At 46.7% G+C, this 22,384-nt stretch overlaps 2 long non-coding RNA genes across 2 annotated transcripts; one reads left to right on the top strand and one right to left on the bottom strand.

Moving 5' to 3' along the window:
* Positions 1-457: 457 nt before the first annotated feature.
* LOC114013482 (uncharacterized) lies at positions 458-4,480 on the bottom strand. Its single transcript, XR_003556487.2, has 2 exons — positions 4,341-4,480; positions 458-4,046 (listed from the first exon to the last, which is right to left on the bottom strand). It is a non-coding gene; the product is annotated as an uncharacterized LOC114013482 (long non-coding RNA).
* A 742-nt stretch (positions 4,481-5,222) lies between these two features.
* Positions 5,223-7,980, top strand: LOC114013345 (uncharacterized). Its single transcript, XR_003556264.2, has 2 exons — positions 5,223-5,335; positions 7,167-7,980. It is a non-coding gene; the product is annotated as an uncharacterized LOC114013345 (long non-coding RNA).
* The last annotated feature ends 14,404 nt before the right edge of the window (positions 7,981-22,384 follow it).

Raw genomic sequence — 22,384 nt, forward strand, 5'->3', positions numbered from 1 at the left:
ACTTGGAAATGATAAACTGTGATTATGCTTCAACTAATTAAATTAGTACTGACAGCTTTCAAAGAATAGGAGAAAAAGGCAAAATATATCACTTGCTTTCAGGGATGATTTTTTCCTAGAAGTGGTGAAGACAGACGAGCTGTAAGCTTTTTCCATCTGGGAATGAGGATCCACACAGAAAAACACCCACACCTGAAACACAACCTGTCTCAACGCTTACCAGGAAACCCATTTCACAACTGGGAGCTGAGACGGGTCAGCTGTGAGTAATAAGCAACAAGTTAAAGTCCTCCTTAAAATGAAATCCAAGAAGTGTGCACTGGAAAAGACTAATTACAGCCTCTGTGCTGCTGAGTGACAGCTACCAGGCTTCTGGCAGTAACTTGAGTTTCATTGTTTGGGGAGATGAAAGCCTTCACTCGGCTGGGGAACGGCATAAAAACAATTCATAAACAGGAAAGAGACAAACTGTATTTATTCATGAGTAGCAATAATACCCTTATAATAATTTAGAGTTGCTATGCAACACACAGGTCCAAACCTGATTCCTGTAGCGGCAACAAAGCAGATCATCTGCTGGCTTTGGTAGGACCTGGAGAGACCCTGCACAGCCACCGATGACTGCGTCCAGCAGGGTATCCCGGCTACTGGGGCTAAATACAGCACAAGCACCTTGACCACTGCTGCACACAGCTATATTTCCATGCCAGGGAATAATAGCAATTGTGGAAACAGGAACCCCTCCCAACCCAAACTCTTGTCATGTACAACACTTGTCAACTTGTCAAAATGTTACTTTCTATAAATGAGCTTAATTTACATGTTAATATCACCAAAAACGATGGTGTGAGAGGGAGAGAGGAGACTGAGGAGAAACTGGGGAGAAGACATCTGAAATTTCCATTTGAAATCTTGTCAGAATTGGGAATTCTGAAATATTTCAATAAGCTCAAAATAGAGTCCATTCATTAATTTTATTAGCATATCACAGCAGGACTCTCCAGTTACACACCAGCTTTTAATCTTCCGGAGACCTGCAAATGGCTGCATTTGGCTCATGACAAACTTTGCCTGCTTTGGTTTTGCTTTTTTATCACTGAAGTCCCACCTGTGCCTGCAAGACCCAAAGATGCCACAGAGTCAGTGTTTCACCCTGCCGAAAACCTGCAGCACGATGCACGGCAGGGCAGCCCGCAGCCTCACCAGGGTTCGCAGGAGACACGCTCGCTTCCCAGCGCGGAGGAGGTGGCCGGTTGCAATTAGAAAGTCAGTGTCTAAACGCAGTGTGGGGAAAAGAAGCAAAAGTAGAAGTGCTGCTCTCTCAGCTGTGGGAGCTGGAAAAGAAAGCGTCACTGCTCGTGTTAGCAGGGCTGAGGGGAGCGTGTGGCGGAGGATCAGGCACCATGAATGGAAAAGCAGCTCTGGGCTGAGCATCGCCAGCACCACTGAGGGGTTTCCAGCCCCCATGGATGGATCTGAGTTGCCCTTAGGCCGATGGGGTTGTGTCGGTGACAGAGAGCTCCTGCCGTGTGGCAGCCACACTGACAGCTCCCAATCTGAGTATTCCCACTCCCACCACAACCACCGCTTTCCTCCTCCTCACCTGCACTTACACCTCCATGTAAGAATATAGCAACGAGTCTCAGCTGACCCAACCAGCCTTCCCCTTTCACAGCACAGATCTGGGATTTTCAGTGTGTTCTCGCTTATCACCTTTTGCTTTCAGATGCTGAACCCTCCCTTCCTCGGAAATTTCTATTCAGTGGTGCAGGCCCATTCCCATGATAACTGGGCTTGGGGTGAATATATGGAGAGAACTGGGTGGAACAAAGCCAGTCAGCTATGTGTGTTTATCTGGGAAGAAAGCTGGGGAAGGAGGGGAATCGCATTGCTAATGTCCGTTCAGCATCAAAAACTAAAACATGAGAAAACAGTTTGCTCTGCAAATTGCAGCAGCCAACAAGCTCAGCCATCCCACATTGCCACAGGTCCTTGTGCTTTAGCTGCCCATCCACAGCACAGCAAAATCAGTAAAGCTTGCAGGATTACTCCATCAATTCAGTTTAGGAGACAGCAGAAAACAGTATTTTCTGTATTTAATTACTTTGTAATAATGGCCTGTGTCATCAGTTCGGTATTTGTGCTTTCCACAATGTTCCACTGTCAGGGCTGAAGTAAAAGTAAAATTAAAGCTTTCTTCTGACTCTTTGTACTTGGCCACATCACATCCTTGCAAAGATGCCTAATCAATTCATTTGTGCATGAAAGGACAGATAGAGCATCCTTCCCGAAGGGGCCCTCCTAGCACAGTCAGCATGGGAGCAGAGGTGACTTGGAAAGGGATAATTAAAGGAAAACTTACCCAGGACTTGCAGGTACAGTTGCGTACCTTCAGAGAACTGTGGGCAGAGGTCCTTCTTCTTCCCTGTCCCCCTACCCAGGGCTCATGGCTGGGCATTTTGAGCAGCTGTGCAGCCCCAGAATGGGACACCCAGAGATACCGCTGAGCACGGCCAGGGATGTGGTCTGCAGACCCCTTTCCCTCTGCAGTGCCCTTGCCTGGGCCATGAGGGGACGTGGACCCATCAGCCTCAGTAGGTACAGAACACTCAACTTTAAGAGCCACTGAAGTCAACTTTCTGTCCTTCTAATACACATCAGATAAACAAACCATTTGTAGAATAACAAAGAAGTATAACCAGTGCCAGAAAAATTCCTGCAGCCAGCAAGTCTCTCCTGCATATTTTATCTTATAATCCACTGCACTAATACTTAACCACCACACCAAGCAGGTGGAAGTTTGAGGGCCATTGAGCACTGTGAATTTTCCCAATGCATCACAATTACTAAAACACCTGTGCTAAATAACTTTGCGCTGAGCCACTGTGAAAATTCACAAAGTGCTCAATAGCCCTTGAAATTTCTCATTTCTAACCAGCAGCGGAGTGGCTGAGTGCTCACACATCACGCCGCCGCACAACCTACCTAAGGACACCGGTTCAAGACCTCGTAAAGGCCCTTTTCTCCTCGGCTGGAAGTTATGCTGTCCCTGTGATTTTCAGGCTGCTCCGACTTTGTCTCTGCAATTACACTCACTTGGAGCTGGTGAACTTCTGTGTGAGCAGACTCACACAGGAGACAGCCCCAAGCTCCCCAGCAGCTCCTCTGTCCCTCCTGCCCAGCCCAGCCGCCTGACTCAGGACCTTCCTTTTCTTTTTGCGTAGCCAGGGTAGATGCCAAATTAGAGGCACCAAAACCCCTTGGGCCATGACAGGCTGATCCCAAGCTCAGGACTGGCTTCTTTGCACTCTCCATTCCGTTCTTATGGGGACACCAGAGAGGCACTAAGGGCTCAGCCTGACCCTGGACACAGCAGCAGCTGAGGAATAATTCAGCCCTGGGATGCACAGAGCAGGACAAGGCTCAGCGGGTGCCCAGAAGCTCTTTAGCCATGGTAGAAGGCACGAAAGACTGCACAAGACCCTGCTGCATCTGGCTGGAAAGGAGGATGAGAACAAATTGGAGGGGTTTCAGCAGACAGAAGCAAGAAGAATAGGAGGTTGATAAACCTCACTTACAGAGGGGAACTAGAGACATTCAATCCATTTAGTCTGTCCCTAGGAAGGTTAAGAGGTGACCTGAGAGCGGTCAGCAAGTGCCTACACAGTAATAAGTAATAAGATGAGGCTCTTTAATCTGACAGATGAAGGCATCTTGAGATCCAGTGGCTGGAAACCAAAGGCATTTCTGCAAAGAAATACAATTATTCTTGGTGCAGAACATTTAAGGTTATTAATTAACCACTGGAACAATTTACCTGAGGATGCAACAGATTCTCTGTCACTTTAGCTCTTTAGATTGGACCTCTATGGGTCATCTGAAACTTTGCCAGAGTGTCTGGGTTTTGAAGACTGGTGGGGAGAAGGCGAGGTCACGTAGGAAAAATCACTGGTACAGGCTACTGGGGCCTCCTTCGGCAGGGCTGGTGAGGAACTGGAGATCTTTGGAAGTCAGAGAGCAATAGCAGCCAGCTGCTCCTGTATTAGCTACAAATACAGCAGGGAAGTAAAAGCACAGAGAAGTGAGAACCATTTGGAAAATATAATGCATCTTATTAGATGTCCCTGGAGCCCTACAGGGCAGCCCAGGGCTGTGCCCTGCCCCTGCTCTCTGCCCCTTTGCTGCTCAGAAAAGAGCAGAGCAGAAAACCATCTGCTCACGGATGGAGGCTGAGCATGGCCCCTCCGTATCCCAGTCCTGCCATTCCCACCAGGGGTTATGAACTGCCCACAACACAGCCCGTCGTGCTGGGCTGTGGTTTCCACACACCGGCTGCTCACCAGCCACTTCCAGCTCATCCATGGGACTGGCAGATCATCACTTTGGTCCGGCCTCCGAGGGTAAGTGAGGGTAAGCTCCTGAGGGACCGCTCAATTCGGCAGCAACGCAAGGTACAGCAGCGTGCGACTGCAAAGGTCCTCAATCCTTACAAAGACAAACTGAAAGCGAGAGTTCCAGTTAGAAATGTACATTAATAAATTGGCCTGGTTTTCCACAGACAAATGCAATGCGCTTCACATTACGCACCCCCACATCCTCATCTGTAGCTTCTCAGTGCAGCCCATAGCACAACCTCAGCTTCTCAATACTGCCCTACCACTTGTAGCAAGCTGCCACGATAACAAAGCTGAACTTCTACAGCCAGTCTGTTGATACAAGTCCTGTAAACCTAATTTTCAGTGTTGCTTAGCTCAGTCACTAAAAGGTTTGCTGCATTTCTAGCAGCCTCCAGCTGAAATCCAGATTATTCTTTAAAAGATGACCTTTTAGAAGCCTTAGGCTTTTATGTTACTTTTTGTATTTTAGAAAAAGCGTGTTTTGGAGACCTTGACAGAAATAAGGGGTGAATTTCAGTGGTTCTAATTTAAATGCAGTTTAATGTTATTGGTGTTTAAATATGATTTTTTTTTTGGTACATTAGCATAGGAATGTTGGCACAAAAACCCAATTTTCTCATGTGGTTTTTTACTAACTAACACTGTAGACACTTCTGATTATAAAATGATACAAATACATCAAATACAGCAATACAAAGTAAACGTTAAAAAAAAACAAATCAGGAACAAGTGTATCACTTACATGCAAAACAGCCAGGAAGGATTAAAATATGGCTGCGCAGGCACATCATGCCCACACCTTTCCCTATGTGATCTATCACGCACAGAGTCATCAAACCAGAGGGCAAACAAATTGAGAAAACCATGTTCTGGAAAAATAACTTTCTGCTTAAACCACAATTAATGAGGCTGGCTGAAGAATTCGCATCTCCACAAAAGTAAGTGGAAAACCCCAAGCCCCCCAGGCAGCGCATTGACACCCTGCACTGAGGGCCAGTGCCCCCTACCTGCCCCCCAGCTCCCACTGCTGAGACCCCCCCCCTCTCCCGGTGGGGATGCTGCATGGCCATGCAGGCTCCTCCTCAGGACACACACAGCCTGTGTGGGGGCCAGCAGCACGGCCAGCAGCCTTCCCCCAGCCTTGCTCTCCTGCGGCCACAGGCGCAGTCGAATTTGCCTTTGCTCCCTGCAGCTGCTCATCCTCAGACAACAGGACTGTGTGACCTCACGCTGTGCTGCTTCACAGATTGTAAGGCAACTACCCAAGCAATAACACAATTTAAGCTTTTCACATAGGTCGGTGTATTTGTTGTTAGCAAATAGCAAAAAAAATACTACCTTACTCTGACTACATACAATTTCACCAATTGCCCAGCCTTTATTTTTCTTTAAGCAACTCTAAATGGGTGGTGTTGTTATTAACCATCAAGTAAGAACAGTATTGCAGCCAAAGACTTGTAGACCGTCCAGAAGTCTCATGACTTTGCTATGACCACACAGAAGGCATAATCAAAGTCCCATTGTAATTGTAACAAGTCCAAATGACCTGAGCCATTAGGTCAATGTCAATAGAAGTGTCTCTCAAATGTCTGAATTGGAAGGCTTCCACAGATGCCATTCCCTCTCCAGGAGGGAGACACCACTCCGAATGTCAGTGGAAGGTTGCTTTGCTTTTAACTGGCACCTGAGTTTTATTTGGCTGGCTTCTAAATTATTCCCCCCTCCTTTCCGATTAGGAGAGCATTCAGATCTTCCACAGAGGGCTCTCAGGCTCTTTGCTCTTCAAGACTTTTTTTAATTAAAACAACAACAACAAACAAACTCACACAAAAAAACCCTCTCATCTGCAAACAGAAACGCAGGAAGACAGCCAAATATCAGATCGTGAGCATTAACATTTAACTATTGCTGTATTTCACTGTGTGCCTTGTACAAAGGCAGACACCCTTATGCTCCGTGTCCCCTGGAAGCAGGCAAGTACACATGCTCTATTCATAATTAATGGCCCAGCTTTTCCAAAAGCACTAAAAACTGCATCTGCTTCTGTCTGTGGAGGATCTGACCCTCAAGGTTTGGCTTCACCAGACTAATGCTCTGCCTGCAAAACTGCCACCTAGGACACTCTGGAGCCAGGCTTTATCACCTGGATCCCAGATGTATCCAAGCCAGCAGTAAACATAACCACATGCATCCTCTAAAATAGGTGCTGGCTTTGCCACCCATTTCAAGGGCAGTTGGCTTGCCCTCCAAACACTCACGTTTCCAAGGTGCTCTGTACTTAGGATCAGAACTAAGACCTCCTGAAGCCTCAGGCGAGATGAGAGTCCTCAGCACCCCGCCAGACTGAATTACTACATTATTTCAAGCCGTCACACTGCCCAGAGGACAGGCAGACACACACCACTGTTAGTGCAGAGCTGCGCCTGCACCACTCTGTCAGCACTCCGGCTCTCAGCAGGGCTGCAGCGATGCTCCTGGCAGGTAGGCTACTACCAAAAGGCATCAAAAACCACCTGGAGATGGGCTGATTGGTTTTATTTGCTTGTTACCTGGCCCACAGAGTGAGATATACCCTGAGTATATTTGTTTTGCTGAGGCAACCAGAAAGAAAGCCTCCCTAAAGCAGGCTCTATGCTGCCAGAGGACTGACTCCAGTGAGATTTTGGTTTTTAAGAGGAGACAAAGTTGTCGGCTAGTGTGGACTCAACCTGAAAAATAACTCTCCATTCCTTTTTCTGATGGCTTTTATTTATGCTTCTCTTCACGCAGCAAGGCAGACCCCTCTCCTGCTCCCCTGGGAAGCTTCTCAACAAGGAACATAAAAGTCTGGCTGCACCAGAAGGCATCAGGGGCTCTGGATTTGCCCTCTGCACCAGGGCCTTCCGCAGCTGGTGGACCAAAAGTTGCTGCAGACGCATTCTGGCAGCTGCCCTCAAAAGCAGAGACAGCCTTCAGCTCAGCCAGGGACATGGCTCACTTCTGTACAGCACACCCCATCTTCACCATTCATCCTCCAATACACAACCTGTTATAACTCCTTAGTGAGATGGGACAAAAAAAAAGCATAAAAAATAAGGTATGTCTTACATCCTCTTCAGACCACCTCCCTGCTCCCAACGGCTACCATTCCCTGGGTGCCCATGGAAGTCCACCAGAAATATAATCTAAATGTCAGGCTCTGTAGATCACAAACTGCCTCTAAGGTGATTCCTTCTGAGAATAGCTCTTCATTGCTGGGGCACTGAAGGCCTAAGACATACTAACAAAACAGCCCGTCTGCTAAAGCAACAAGTTGCAATGTGCCCTGAGACTTGACTATAACCTCTAAATTTTTTTTCCATAGTTATTCTTCAAGTTTTACTTTACTTTCCACTCATTACATGAAGTTACCCTCAGCAGCAATGACCGCCCAGACATGCCAATCTTTGCTGCTTCAGTTATGGCAAAGCATTTTGCAGAGGAAAGTCCCCTGAAAATAACATCCACAGCTGTAGAAACCAAGCTTCTTTGTCAAGATGACCCCAAATGGGTCCAAAAGACCTTGAGTGAAAGAACACACCCTGGTACCCTTGTTATGCTTTTACCTCTGTGTTGTCTGTTTCTCTCTCATTTTCGTGGTTCTTCCTTACTTTGGACTGATCTGTGAAAGCCTCTAAAGGGATCACAAAGCTGGATAAAAACCTAGAGTGTTTGCCAAACTGACAAAAAAAAAAAAAACCAAAAAAAAAACCTCAGAAGAGAAAACATCAAGCCAAGCCAAGTCAAACATCAATCTACTTCTGTGTGCTTTGTTTCATTAAGTTTACTTTATGATTCATTTGTAACAAACTGGGGTAGATAATGAGCACTTGCATCACGAACCTCTGTGTGCTTAAGTAATCACTCATGCTCCACAAGAAAGGATTAGATAACAGAAACAGCCCTCTCGTCTGCCACAGTGTTTGGTGGTCTGAGCACAAGCGGAGATCTCTCAGTAAGCTCCGAGCCGATAGCTCTAGCAATGAAGCAGTCACGTCACCGCCAAAGCGTTTGAGCCCTGTGAGGACAGTCCAGCCCATTGCGTTCAAGTGTGCCAAGATGTCCTGAAAGCGCATCACTGGGCACGCCATGGCCCTGGGCAGCTGCTTCCCAGGCAGAGGGTCCAGGAGACACCCATGCGTGGATGAGCTGACAGGTCTCCCAGAGGACACTGCCAACCCTGTCTTAAAAGTCACGAGATGGCAAATGCCTGAGGCTGCAGAAGTCTAAGCATCTAACTCATTGGTCTCGGTGCGGTGCTTCAGTTCAGCATCAGGTCTAGCTCCCCCAGAGATTACCTAGGCCCCTTTCCACATTGCAGCCCAAGATCTCCAGGCTTTACAAACACAAGAAAAACATACCCTGTTGCAAGCTGCTCACATTTCGGACTGAATGTGTCAAGTGGACAAACACAAAGGGGAAGCAAGCACAGGGTGACATCATATTAAAACAAAACAGGCTTTGCAGGTGAGTTCATTCCCCATGCAACATTAGCCTCTTATACTGAGAAATTCCAGCATCTTTCTGGTTTACTTAATTTCCTTAATATTTCACTCTTAAGTGATTCTACAAGGAGTCAGCTCATTATGAAGACATTAGACTGCCTAAACTTCAGGACTTCTATGTGCTAATTCCTGGCTGTGCCTGTCACCTGTCTCCTCCAGCCAGGATCACAAAACGCCCACGGGAGGCACGCAGCAATTGCACTCCCCTTCCTGCCGACTTGCAGGAGCTGCTTCGGTAACGATAACCGCTGTGCTGGAGAGGGCATCTCCCACATGACAGGCAGCTGGAAATGAGCTGATCAAGCAAGAAAAAAGCACCCAGGATTGAACTGCAGGCAAGCTGCAGGTGTTGTGATAATTATGAGAGTTTGGCAAACCACGGGAACAGCACATGTTCCTAAAACAACAGCACAGGCTTTTATACTTTCATTGCACATCTGTGCATCAGTGTCTCAGCCCCCCTCCCAGGCATTTTGAAAGTACAACTTTGGGTGAAGATCCAAACACTCAGCAAAGCAATAAACGGGAAAGCGTCCCTTCCCATAGCAGCAGGGTTGCAACTAGTTCTTTAAGGTCCCTTCCAACCCAAAGCATTCTATGATTCTGCGATCAGAGCCCACTCTCCTCCCTCACACTGACTAGACCAGCTGTTGAGGGTGGGCATGTGTTGCATGGTGAGAGGTGACTTGGGGATGCTTCATGGTACTGTGTCCATTACAGAGCGGGGAACCTGTCCCTACTGAACACCTTCAGTGATTTTGCTTGGTGAATCCCTCCAGCTATGCAGGAGAGGCAGCACAGCATGCATCTCATGCCTTTTGCAAGCTAGGCCTGAGGGAATAAGCAGCCAACAGGAAAGGTTCCCACTTCTGCTGACTCCAACTCCCCCTCGTCCTTAGTTTTTCAGGTGTTTTTTTTCTTTTTAAAAAGCATTTTCCCCCATATTTTCTAACAGTTTCCCATTTTGCAAGAACTTAAGTGAAAGAATATAGGTTATTTTCCCACTATAAGGCCCCAGAAATAAGCAACATCCACTTCAGCCTGTATTTCCCCACCTCTGCTGAAGCAGAATTCTCCTGTGGAAGGGAAAGGCATGCAAGTTTACCAGCTTTCACTTTTCTGTGCATCCTGTTAACACACATTACAGTTTCCCACTCATTAATCCTGCAAAGGAGCATTTACAGTGTATTTAAAATGGTTTTCCTCCTTTACTAGCTCCCTGTGGTGCCGTCCAGTTTCTGATCTGAAGAGCAATCAATAAATAAGCTCCGCGGTCCGCCGGGGTTCCTGGCTGCCCAATTAGAATAGCAAACCCCAACGTGCTGTTTTATTATACGACGACAGCAGTCGGCTTTGGCGCGGCTCGCAGTGCCTAATGCTGGTTTTAGATGTTTGTATTTGAGTAACAAAGCAGTGTCGGCCTGGGAAGTCAGTAGGGCTGTTCTGTGCCAAACTACATACAAATTCACTCACCGAGGACTGTGAGTTTCCATCGCAGAGCATTTTCGCCAACTGGTTGCGTGGGGGTTGATGGCCATGTCATCATTTTAATTGCTTGAAACAGTGAATGGGTGGATTTCTGGCTTGTGGAGGGCATTGTGCAGAAAAGAGACATTATTAATCTTTCCAAAGCCTAGCTGGTGAGCAGGTCCTTAAAACAGCTGAAGAGCCAGCAAAACGCACTCGGCAAGTGGGCAGCCTGCCATGGTGAGGGACAGCATGGACCATGGCTCAAAGGGAAGGTGCTGCCGGCTGGTGAGCTCTTCTCAAGCTGCTAAATAAATAACATTTAAAAGCCTGGCAAGAGGGAGCATAAACAGAAGATGCTGCTCCGTCTCATATAGTTTTGAGAAAGAGGGATATGTTTTCCTGGGGCACCACAGATATACTTTGTGGACCCCTGAACTGGCAACATCTGCAACTGCTTGTGCCAATGTGGGGTCACCATCCCTCCCTCCCCAGTGCCTGGCCTGCAGGAAACAATGAACATCCACTGATGCTACCAGCGAAAAGAGCTGCTTGGCTGGCACAGATCAAGCCTGAAGATCCTCCAGAGAAAGCAAAGACTGTGTAGATGGGCTCTGCCTGCCTCTCCCACAGCCACAGGGATTCCTGCTGCCTGGCAGATCCGTGCTGGCAAGCACAGCAGCTGGTGGGAAAAGAGCAGGACAGGATAGAAAGAGCCAGCTTGCAGGTAGCTGAGAAGAGGAATCCCATCTTGCCAGACTGAAGTTTTTAAACATATCTGAAATGAAAACCAAGCTAACTCCAAAGGTGTTGGCAGGAGGGGACTGTATGTCTTTGCAGGGAAGCACCACCCGTGAACCAGGATTTCTTCTTATTGCCTGGTTCCATGGGCCACTGAGCTCCACAGAGAGCTTCACTCGCTGCAGAGAGCACACTTCCACAGAAGAGTAGTTCAGTCCACAGCGTTCCTCACCACACTAAGGAAGGTACCAGGTTGGAAGAAACATTTTCCCCAACACATGCACACTGGCAGAGGAAGAGGCAGGAGTCCCTGAGAGACAGAAATGTCCCCATTTTCTCAGCCTGTCCTCACATCACCATTTTCCTGCCTTTAACAGACTCCTGCAGGGTCTAGCCAGCAGCTCAGCCGGTGAATCTGAGCCCAAGTTTGCCTCACTGCACTCCTACTGCTGGATCCCAGCCTCCTCTCCTTGGCCATCACAAAACCACTCAGTCAGCTACACCACTCCCCCAAAACAGTAACTTTTAAACTTAAAATCAGATGCATGGCAAAAGCAGCAGCATGTTCAGCCAGCACAGCACCTCATAGGCAACAAGCAGGTTCTGCTCTACCAGGCAGCAAACCCAAACAGTTAGCAAATGCAGAGTCCCTTCCCAACATATGTTCTCAAACAGTGGATTAAAATACGTTGTTTTGTATTTGAAATGCAGCCTTACAGGGGAGACCTGCAGGTCTGAAGAGCTTGAAGTCCATCTCCCAGCACTGCCTTACCCGTTGCAAGGCAAGTCCCTGCCTGGTGATTCATTCTGCTCCTTCCACCCCTCCCTGAAGGCACCCTACTCCAGGCTGCAACCACTACAAGTTCTTCAGGAAAAGAATTGGTTTTGATGCTTATGGATCTACACTAGTGAAATTAGTGGCAACTAGTAATTTGTTTTCAGATTTCAGAGTTGTTTTGGAGGGGTTTGGTTTTCTGTTGTTTAAATTAAAATATAAAAAAAAAAAAAAAAAGAAAAGAAAAAAGGAACATTATCAGAACTGAAATCATTGAATGTTCAGTTGTTGGGAGCAGAAGGGACAGCATCCTAGTACTACCGTAAACAGGTTTGGCAACTCCAGTACGGACCACAAACAGACATACCTGTGATCACTGTTTGGATGTTTCAGCAGTGCAGAGCTCAGACCAGCACCCAGAAGAAAGTGCATCACAGAGCCAATCCTCTCCCTACTTGAACACTGCCTTTCCCTAACAGGCTTAAATCCTTCTTAAGCACAGGAGAAGCAGCGGATTTGAATATAAAGGCTGATGATGGTCACTCAGTAGGGGACAGCATCATCCCAGGTAAGTGTCCCCCAGGAGTGCAGCAGACATTATTAGAGACCTCGTTCGCCCTTATTTAAGCCTCATCAACTCTACCAGGAGCCCAGTTGACCTGCTGTTATCTGGTGGGTAAGCACAGATACGGGAGACTCATTACCTTAAGCTAAGGTATTGCAGGTCACTGTGACTCCTGAGAAGTACAGGGACAAAAGATTCCAACTTTGCCTGCTTCCTGAGAGCCACAGCTATTTTGCACATCCATAAAGCAAGTCTCAGCTGAGCTATTTGCCTTATGCAATAAATAGCCAGCACTAACTAGCTGCCAGCTTAACGCTAGCAAAAATATTAGATTTCTTCTTTGGTCCTATTTTTTAACCACTGACATTAGAAGGAAAGACACAAGAGACTTAAATCTGTGGGAAGTCCTTAAGAGAGAACGCATGTTTTTTCCACCTGCATGTTACAGATAACACCCTAAATTCCCAGCTTTCCTAATTAATTCCTATTCATTTTTCTACTGTACCACCCACCCAATGAACAGGATACTAGCAAAGACTAGGCAGAGCTGCAGAGACCTCACACAGGTAGCCAAAGCATCCCACAGATGAAGGCTTCTTTTCAACAACTGCCTTCCAGCTCACTCCCACAGCTTTGCATCCCTCTCTTAAGTAGCTAAGTGCTTCCTCCTGGTCTCCCGAGTGCTGAGCCTTCAGGTGATGGACTTCACACTTGATCTGTCTCCATTAGCAACTTAACAGCTTCTAATAGATGTTTGTTTTGGGGGTTTTTTTCCAAGATGCAGAATGGCAGCTCCAGCCAAGAAACGGTCCCAGAAAGTGGTAAGTGGGCACAGAGGAGGTAATGAAACTAAAGGGTGTCCTGGTACAGTAGAGCGTGCAGGAAAACCAGGCAGCTCCATCAAAACTGCTGCTGTCAGCCAAAGATCTGTCTCAGGGAGGAGGGAGATGGCTCTAACTCTTCCACACGCAGCTGTGAGGATGAGTGGCTGCCCTCCTCGGCTAGCATTTGAAACAGGGAGACCTTTTTAGAGTTTCTCCTTGCAATCTCTGCACTCTACGACTGTGCTTTGCTGTATTTTCACTTGAGACAAGGCTGATGCTCCAGGCCAAACACTGCTGCCAGGAAGTGACACCTCTGTGTCAGGCGTAGCTGTTTGACAGGGCTCTTTCACACCTCCCTGGGAAGCAGCTGGTGCTGCCTACGCCCTGAGAAAGGCTCCCAGAGCACATGAATCACTAGCTTGATTATGCCTGGCAATTCCTGCCAAGTTAGACCATAACAGACATGTGAGCTGGATCCAGAAGGTGCATAGCAAAGCCTGGGCATGAAGTTTGGGCTAGACCACACCAGAGGTTCGTAGGGTGCAATGCCAGCTTGAGTCTCTGTCCCAGTTAGCGTTGTGGTGTGCTAACACCATTTCACAAGAAAGGGCTCCCAAACTAGTAAGCTGGTTATGGTCACTGGTGAAATGGCCCCAGGACCACCCTGCTCCAGGCCCTTGCTGCTCCCAGGATGGTCCTTCTCATTCACAAGCCTGTGCTATCACTCCCCTTCCCGTGTATTGCAGCAAAGCAAAAGGTGGAGAGTAACCGAGCAGCCCCTGCAACAAGGGGCTGCACCTGCCCAGTGTGGCTTGGGCTGGGTGGGCCCAGTGCCCCCAAAACCTGCACTACCAAGATTCCCTCCGTGCTGCCGCAGCACCTGAAACTCTCATGGTGGCTGGATCTGGTGGTGGGGCAAAGGGCATCCCGCTGCCAGTGGGGCTGGCCCCAAGGCTGGGCAACAGGTTAAATAAATACCGAAGTGCCGTGCTTGAGAGTACCAGTACAGAAGTACTGGTGGCTTCCTTTGCTGCTGAAATAGCCTCATCTCCCCAACTCACATTAAGCCCAAGCCCCATGGATGTGAATCTGCTGAATGGAGCCCTAAATAAGTAAATCAATCATTCTCCAAGTGCATGATCAGTCACTGCCTGCTGAGCTGCCATTCCTGCTTCCCCTGGCCTCTCTCTAATAGGTTCATATTGACATTTAATGGTGAATGCTACAGATGGGAGCTGCTGCCTGCGAGTGTCCCAGAGGGGTCCGCAGGCCCTGCAGACAGCACCCCATAGCGCTGCACACCAGCAGGAGCCTGCGGATGCGGCACTCCACACCGTGCTAATGACCACGACAAATCGTTGATGACACTCAGCTGGTTTGCATCAAGCTGCTCTGACACTGCTGGTTGACACAAGCGGTGATGTGTTAGTGACAGGGAAACATTAATCATCCCCAGTCCCCAAATACCAACCAAATCCCTCGTTGCCCTGATCCTCTGCCTGTGGTGCAGCTGTGAAAGGGAAGATTGCTCTGTGCTGCTGGGACCACCTACTAGTGCTGAACTGAGAAGGGCAAGAGAAAGAGGAGGGTTCTGGGACGCAGCAGCCTGCTCCCTCCAATGAAGTACCACCTCTGTAGAGACCAAGCCACCTTGTAGGAATACTTCCTCCATGATTCATGGGCTGCAGACAACCACTGTAAAGAACTAAGCCACATGCATGGAAATGCCATTATACCCCTCCGCCTTTCCCGTACATGAATTTCAAATACCACTTCAGCATCCAAATTGGCTGGAGCAAGAGCTGTCTGCTGTTAGAAGCAAGGACCTGTCTGTGCTAGGGAAACATGATAGGCATTGAAAGCAAAGGCACGACACTGCCACGTGTGAAGTCCATCCTACTCTATGTGCAACCTAAGCTTATGCTCTGAAGCAGACCAGACTTGCTGGGAGAGGGGGGGGTCATACCAGGGGCTAGGCCAGACTATGGGCTGGCAGCCCCACAACTGTGTGGTGGCTGTGCATTTACTTCCCCATAAAATTAGGATCTAAGGGAAGCACCAGCTTACAAATTCTCCTGACCCCTGGTAAGACCCCACATGTGCCTTGCTTGTTTGCTTTACTCTCTCACCCTGTGTGACGTGTATCAGCTTTTTTTATTGTGGCTACAATCACATTATATCTATGTATTAATTAGTAAGTCATAAGTTTTCCTCTGTGTGAGTTTATAGGAGTTAATTCTGGATCTATGAGTGTTTCCAAGGCACAGAGGAAAACACAGTACTCTGCAGGAGAGGGAGAAATATCTGGCTGGTTGGCTGAGCTCCCAGTATTTCACTGGACACAGCAAGGAACAATCCAGGGAGATGTGTTTTGTGGCTTTTTTCTAATGAGGTCAGGTGTCACAGTGTTTCAGCTGCATTAAGGGTCTGCAAATCACACGCCTTGTCTTCAGTTTTCATGAGTTGCTCTCTGCTGTGTAGGGCCCGAGGCTGAATCAATCGCCGCTGTACTGGGGCTTCACCTTTCGCGCAATTAGCTCAACTTTTCTGGAGCCGCATGGATGGCCTCATCAGCGGGAGGCCTTTACACATGTCATTAACCAGACCTTGGCTCCAAAGGACTGGGTGACAGGAGCCCACCACTTTGGGCTGCCACAGGGACCTGGCTCCAAGAGCTCAGGGGTGCAGTGCAAGACGACTCCTGCCCACGGGGACCTGGCTGTATGTCAGCATCAGCAGGAGCCTCCAGGAGGGTTTCGATGCCAGCTCATGAGAGAGCACCCTGCAGCATGGAAATCTCCCCCCAAAAATGAGGGGAGGCTGCTGTGGGAGGACTGGAGTCACTCATGCTGCAAAGGCAGACAGTTCCCCTTCTCCCTGCCCCATAAGGGTTTCTGCCCCAGGGTGAACCTAGGTCATAAGTACATGAGAAACATAAATCCTGAATATTCAAGACGGAGAAGGGAACTGGCCTCTGGAGCTTTGATCTGAGATGGGAGATGGAGCGACAGGCATCCAAGAAGGAGGGATTTAAAAGAGGCAAACTGCAACCACCAAAAAGCAATTTAAGCTCTCCACCGCACACAGCTCAGTGCAAGAGAGCATCAACCATTTCTAAAAATCCCTGGAAGGAGCAAACTGGGAAGGGGCACAAAGAAAACGGCTGATGACAAAAGCATGATATACACAAGGGAAGAAGGCACTCACAGCCTCAAAGGCAGCTCTCATCATCTCACCCCAACCTGCTCTCCCTACAAAAATCTGTGGCAAAGCGCTATGAAATGCGGTGTTCTGCATAAAGTTTTTGGAGTCAATACAAAATAAACTTTCACGGAGGAAAGCTGCTTTAAAAGTAAGAGGTGACTCAAAGGATGACACATCCTTAGTTCCTGCTGAGGAACTCTAAGTGGAACCCCAGCTGAGGAGCTCACTGCATACTGAAGTGTGCTGAGCGGCTCTTGCAGTGGCGTTTGTGCACAAACACGCTCCATATCACAGGATAACCTTAAGGCAATAGCTTTGAAAATCTGGAATTAGATGTTGCTATTGGACATTACAAGAGAAGAGATGCTGACTTTTAACGTTGCTTCCACCCTGAGACTGTTTTTTTCAGATAGGAAGGAATGTCATGTTTGTTTGCATTACTCACCAGGAGGAAAGACATCAAGGGTGTCCACAGACAGCACGTTCTGCCTTTCATGGGTATGCATCAGCCTTTGCTGAACTCCACCGACAAAGCTATCGACGACACAGGCAGCCTCTGGCCAGCGCTACTGCACATTGGTTTGCTAAACAGCAAGAAAAATCTGAATTCTAGTGCAAGTTGTGACAACAGAGAACAACCAGCTCTACTTATCTACACAGCAACTTCCACTGTGTACACCTCTGTCCCATGCAGGATAACCCCCGCAGCCACTACCCTCTTGGTAATAGCAGAAAGCAGAGCATTATTCCAGGAGATAAACCCATGTTTGTTCCAAGATGGGACATGGTAGCAATTTTTAATCCCAGCACCAGTTTCAAATATATAACCTGCCGGCAGATGACAAAGGGACTGTGGAACCCAAAATCAAAGTGTCCCTACACCCATTAATTTACATATCACACTGGAGGTGAAAGCTGTGCCTTATTCGACAATGTCAGGAAAAGAAACTTAGACAGAAGAAAAGGAAAAAAACTTACTCCTATGCCAAATTATCAGACTGCCAAGGAATAAAACCTTGTCATACATCATTCATGCACTACATACAACCACCTCACTTCTGTAGCCTCTTCCTTCCTCCCTCAGATCTCTAAGCTGTTTGCAAACATAAATGAATAAAACCTCTCACCTCCCATGCAGCAGGTAATTTGTTTTTATTAATACATAAGTGATAGAGGAAATTAATTAAGGAACAGAAAGGGCAAGAGGCCCAAGATCACACAGCAAGAGCACTTTAATCACTACATTCTGGCCACTTAAGAGTAGCGCTTGCATGTTAATGCTTTCCTGCTTGCCAGCAAGCATTCGCAATGGACCACGTTTCCTCAGACTAAGTACTTCGCCAGTCCCGGCCAGTTTAGCAACTTTGCAGCATCAGGGACATGGAGTTTTTCTTCACATTCACACCATCGCACCTCTGTCCCCTGGTTTAATTATTATTTATGCTGAATATAAATAACAAAGGAGATGATCCTAAGATGAATAATGAAAAGGCAACAAGAGACAAAAAAACTGCTCCAGTCAGCTAGTATCCTACCTGCTTTATATTAAACACGTCTTAGCACTGGATCTCTGCATACTAGAGGAGGAAGGGTGAGTTTTAGGGCCATTGCACAATATGAACTTCCCCAATGTATCACAGTTACAGAACCTCCTGTGCCAAATAACTTTGTGCTGATCCACAGTGGAAATTCACAGTGTTTAACAGCCCTTGAAATTTCTAATTTGTACGTTCCCATAGAGGACTGGTGCAGTGGGTGCATTTCTTGCTACTGTACTGAGCACTGGACGCGGGATCAGGTACTCTTTGGTGCCTGACCACACTCCCTGAAATTTGTGGTTCTGTTTTAATTATTAAGCAATGCATATCTATCTGCTTCCCCATTTGCATCTCGCACTGTTAACAACAAGAAAATACATCTTTTTTAAACGCTAGCCTAGTAAGAGATGTTAGGAAAAGTGAAAGCTATTACATGTGCAAATTTCAGAGCAATTAGTCACAGAGGCAGAAGCACAGACACAAGATTAGTTCTCCAGTCTCCACTCCTGTCTGCTTCCCCACTGGAGCCAGCAGCTTTGCACAGACCCAGGAGGTGAAGGCTACGCTCAGCACCACCACTATGTGGGACTGATTCCCCAGCACCCACCGTACCATCAGCAAGCTCAATGCTTCTCAGTCAACATCTCCTACAGCTTTGCAAGGCTTTGACCTGGGCACAGGCTGGCAGAGAGACTGGCCAAGGGGCAGGACTCAGAACAGGTTTAGACAAAAGTTTCCTTTCTCCATTTACCTGCAGCTAGCATGATCCCACTGAAGAAAATATCCCCTGTGGATAAAATACTAAGTGCATGGAGAAAGGGAACGCAAATAGCTAAATTCTGTTCATGTGAAGATTTCTTCCCCTGACAGTGCTATTCTAGATGCATCACTGCATATTTGCAGTGGAAGATGGAAATACTTTTGGCATTAAAGATAGCGACATTCTTAATTTATCTCACGTGTGGGAAGGTGCATGTGGGAGGAGTGTAACTCACAGAAATACGTCCTATGTAGTTTAATAAAGAATAGCAGACATTTCCCCTGGGATTTTTTTAATAAAGCTCAAAATTGTAATAGAAGATTCTTTGCAAGAGTTTAGCAAAAATAACTAAAGGAAATAAATCTCATACAGTGCTCCATCACGTAGGATTTTTGAGTAGTCTCTCTGTGTGTGTATATATATATATAAAGATTAAATTATGAAAAAATGGAATCCATATTATTCTGTTTTTACAACACTCCTGAGCACTTACTCAAGTCTGCCCTCTCATCTGAATATCTTTAGATTTTGGATTGTTCCCAGTCTTGAACAAATCTGTGACTACAGTTGTGTTGTAACAATGAAAACCTATGCCTGAACAGCCTGTGGGCTGTGCCTCCATTCCTTGGAAGGGACCAGAGCTGGGGAGGACCCACCATCCCAGAGACTTCACACCCAGATCCCTACAAGAAACTGGGTCTCCCAAGAGGGCGAAGAGCACTGTTTAATGTGAATTTCTCAGACCACCTTCGCTGAACACTCTTTCCCTGTCTACGCTACACCACGGTCTGCACCCACGCAAGCTGCATCTTTTCCCTGCATGGCATCAGGATCAGCCTCCTCTCCATAGCTGGAATGCTCTGGCTGGGAGCTACTGCTCCAGTACCTGCTGCAAGAAGCGCTGGTCACCTGGACTGTGTAAGGCAAATGCCTGCACCACTGACCTGTTCCTAAAATAAATGAAACCTCTGGTTTTCAGCATCTAAAGGGACTGCAGCCCTGGGGAGGTTTGCCTTGCCTGAGCGCTGGCTGCCCAGCAGAAACAGCCACCCCTGCATGAGCACTTCAACAGCGTCCCACGGCTCCGACCCACAGCTCCAACCCAGGAGCGCAGCTCAGCCCAGCCCCGCACTGTCGCTGAGCCACACGGGTGGGCAAAAACATTCCACGGATGGGGCAAGGCTCCCAGCTGCAGGTGAGCACACGCAGAATTGTCTTCTCATGCCTCACGGGGAATTGCAGAGTAAAGGTGCCACAGGGCACAGATGGGGGCTCCAGATCCGCCCCCAAATACAAGAGCTACAAATAGTCTATTTTCCTCCGGCTAACAATACATTAGCAAACCTATTTTTGTTGTTCATAGATGTTCACAGAAGAACTAAAGATAGACTGTTATTGTCAACAGAAAATGCAATTCAATTCCCCCAAAAATATCAGGAACATGGGCTATGAAGAATTTGTTTCTCCCCAGTAATGCACTTTTTCATTATTGCCCTGGATTAAAATTAAATTGCTAACATAAGGACAAGCAGATGAATCCATGGTTATGATAGCATAGAAAAATGTCAATACAATGCTTGTACACTGTATGTTCCTTCAGTATTTAAAGATTCTTATCTCTGGAATAATATATACTGAAGCACACTGTGAGGATCTCACTATTAAATGAAGCAATGCTGCTCGTATTGCTTCACTTCTGGGTGCTGTCATCAGAGAGGTGATATATAACATTTCGCAAGGAGGTTTCAAGACTGCTTTCTGGGTTTGCCCACACAGGGAGCCAGCCTAGTCATTGTTCAAAAAGAGAATAGGACTGTGCTCTTGTGCCTGCAAACCCAATCATAACATTGGCAAAATGCTGATAAAAATTCTAAAATTGTATACCAACCCTAATGAAAACAAGCCCATACCAAACCCTGGCTCATAGCATCTTTGTGGCAGGAGCAATGCGTTGTCATTTTTTGGTGTCAGAAAAAAATAGTGATTAAAGTTCTGAGACATTTAGTAGTATAATGATGACTTAAGGGGTCAAAGGAATTGTGTGATTTTCAATTCCGTATAAGAACATAAAAGTAATTGAGAAACAAACCACTGTTTCAGAAAAGGACACATTCATACATTCTTCCAAAAGGCTTTATGAAGACAACCTTTGCTCGGAAAATGCCTTTTCCCTTCCCAGGGTGGCAGCACGCTGAGCTGGAGGTCGCAGCCAAATTCCACTGGATTGAGTTGAACCTTACTGTGCCACACATTTCCCCAGAACAAGAGCTGGTGCTCACAGCCCTGGCTCCCTTTACAGACCCTATTTCTGCCAGTCACTATTCTCCTTGGTTTTCCTTTTTAGCTGGTGAAGAGTAACTTAATTTGAAAAATATATGTTTTTGCACTCGTTTCAAAGTAGTTTCATCACTAAGCTAAACATAAATACATGGGAACAGTGACCGACAGAAGGTGGCTACCAACAACAGTCACCTTGAGCCAATTAATTGGGAAGCGCTTTCAATGGAAGTTATCAGTGTATATGGCATTTCATTTTTTCTTAGCAACCATTTTCCCTGGGATTATTCCCAGGATTCTGTACAGATGCACTTTCCCCCTGAGACCACTGGCTGGTACAGACACTTGGCAGTCCCCAAGAGGGAACTACCATGACAGCAGGTTTAAAGTATGTGAAGCCGCATGAAATCAGGCTCTCAAGGCTCTGAACTCTGTGCAATCCCCACATCGTACACACCACGAGCGGCCCTGACAGCCCTTGGGCTCTCTCAGGAGATCAGAAAGGAAACCACAGCTTTGTTCTAGGAAAAGCACAAAGGGCTTCAGAAGTCGCATTACCAAAGAGCTCTGCAGGCACGGGCCAGAGTGCAGCATTTTGTTATCTAGTCTCACCTTGTTGGAAACACGCTGTTGGCTTCTAAGGAAAAAGAATAGGGGTTAGGTTTATTTCCTGTAAACTCGTCTTTCTTTCTTTACTTTCTGGCCAGCTGTTGAGGCTCATGCTTCTAGATATTGTTGCTTGGAAAATATTAATCTAAAACAATATGGACAAATAAAAAAAAAAAAATCACCAGTTGCTTGAGTCTCAGGGAAGCACAAAATGAAAAAAATAATTCTGGACAATTTCTGCTCTTCTTGTAATGAAAAAAGTAAATGGAAGTATCAAAGTGACTCCTCCATCAATCAGAATTAAGGAATCAACTTCTCATACCTTCAGTCACAACACTGCAAAAAAAATTCTGACAACACCAGTTTAGAAAACTGGCACAGGAAAAGTAACTCATTCATTCTTCAGTGCAGCCTTTTAATGTATAAGCATCGGTATATTATAAAAACTAATATACCTACTGAATTTTACTCTGGACAATTCTTGTCTCACTTTTCACTTCCATGCTTTCACTAATTGAGCTTCCGTCCTTTGTTATTTGTACAAGAGTCTCAGAGGATCCTCTTGTTCTCTTTGTGAAAATGTAACTTAAGTGTTCCCACTAAATAACCATGTCTTTGTATTACCTTGTATTAATGGGTATGCTTTAACTGCATAGCTAGAACATTTAAAAATATTGGAGAGGACACACAGAGTATATAGAAAG

The sequence above is a fragment of the Falco peregrinus genome, chromosome 5 (genome assembly GCF_023634155.1).
Source record: "Falco peregrinus isolate bFalPer1 chromosome 5, bFalPer1.pri, whole genome shotgun sequence".
Lineage (NCBI taxonomy): Eukaryota > Metazoa > Chordata > Aves > Falconiformes > Falconidae > Falco > Falco peregrinus.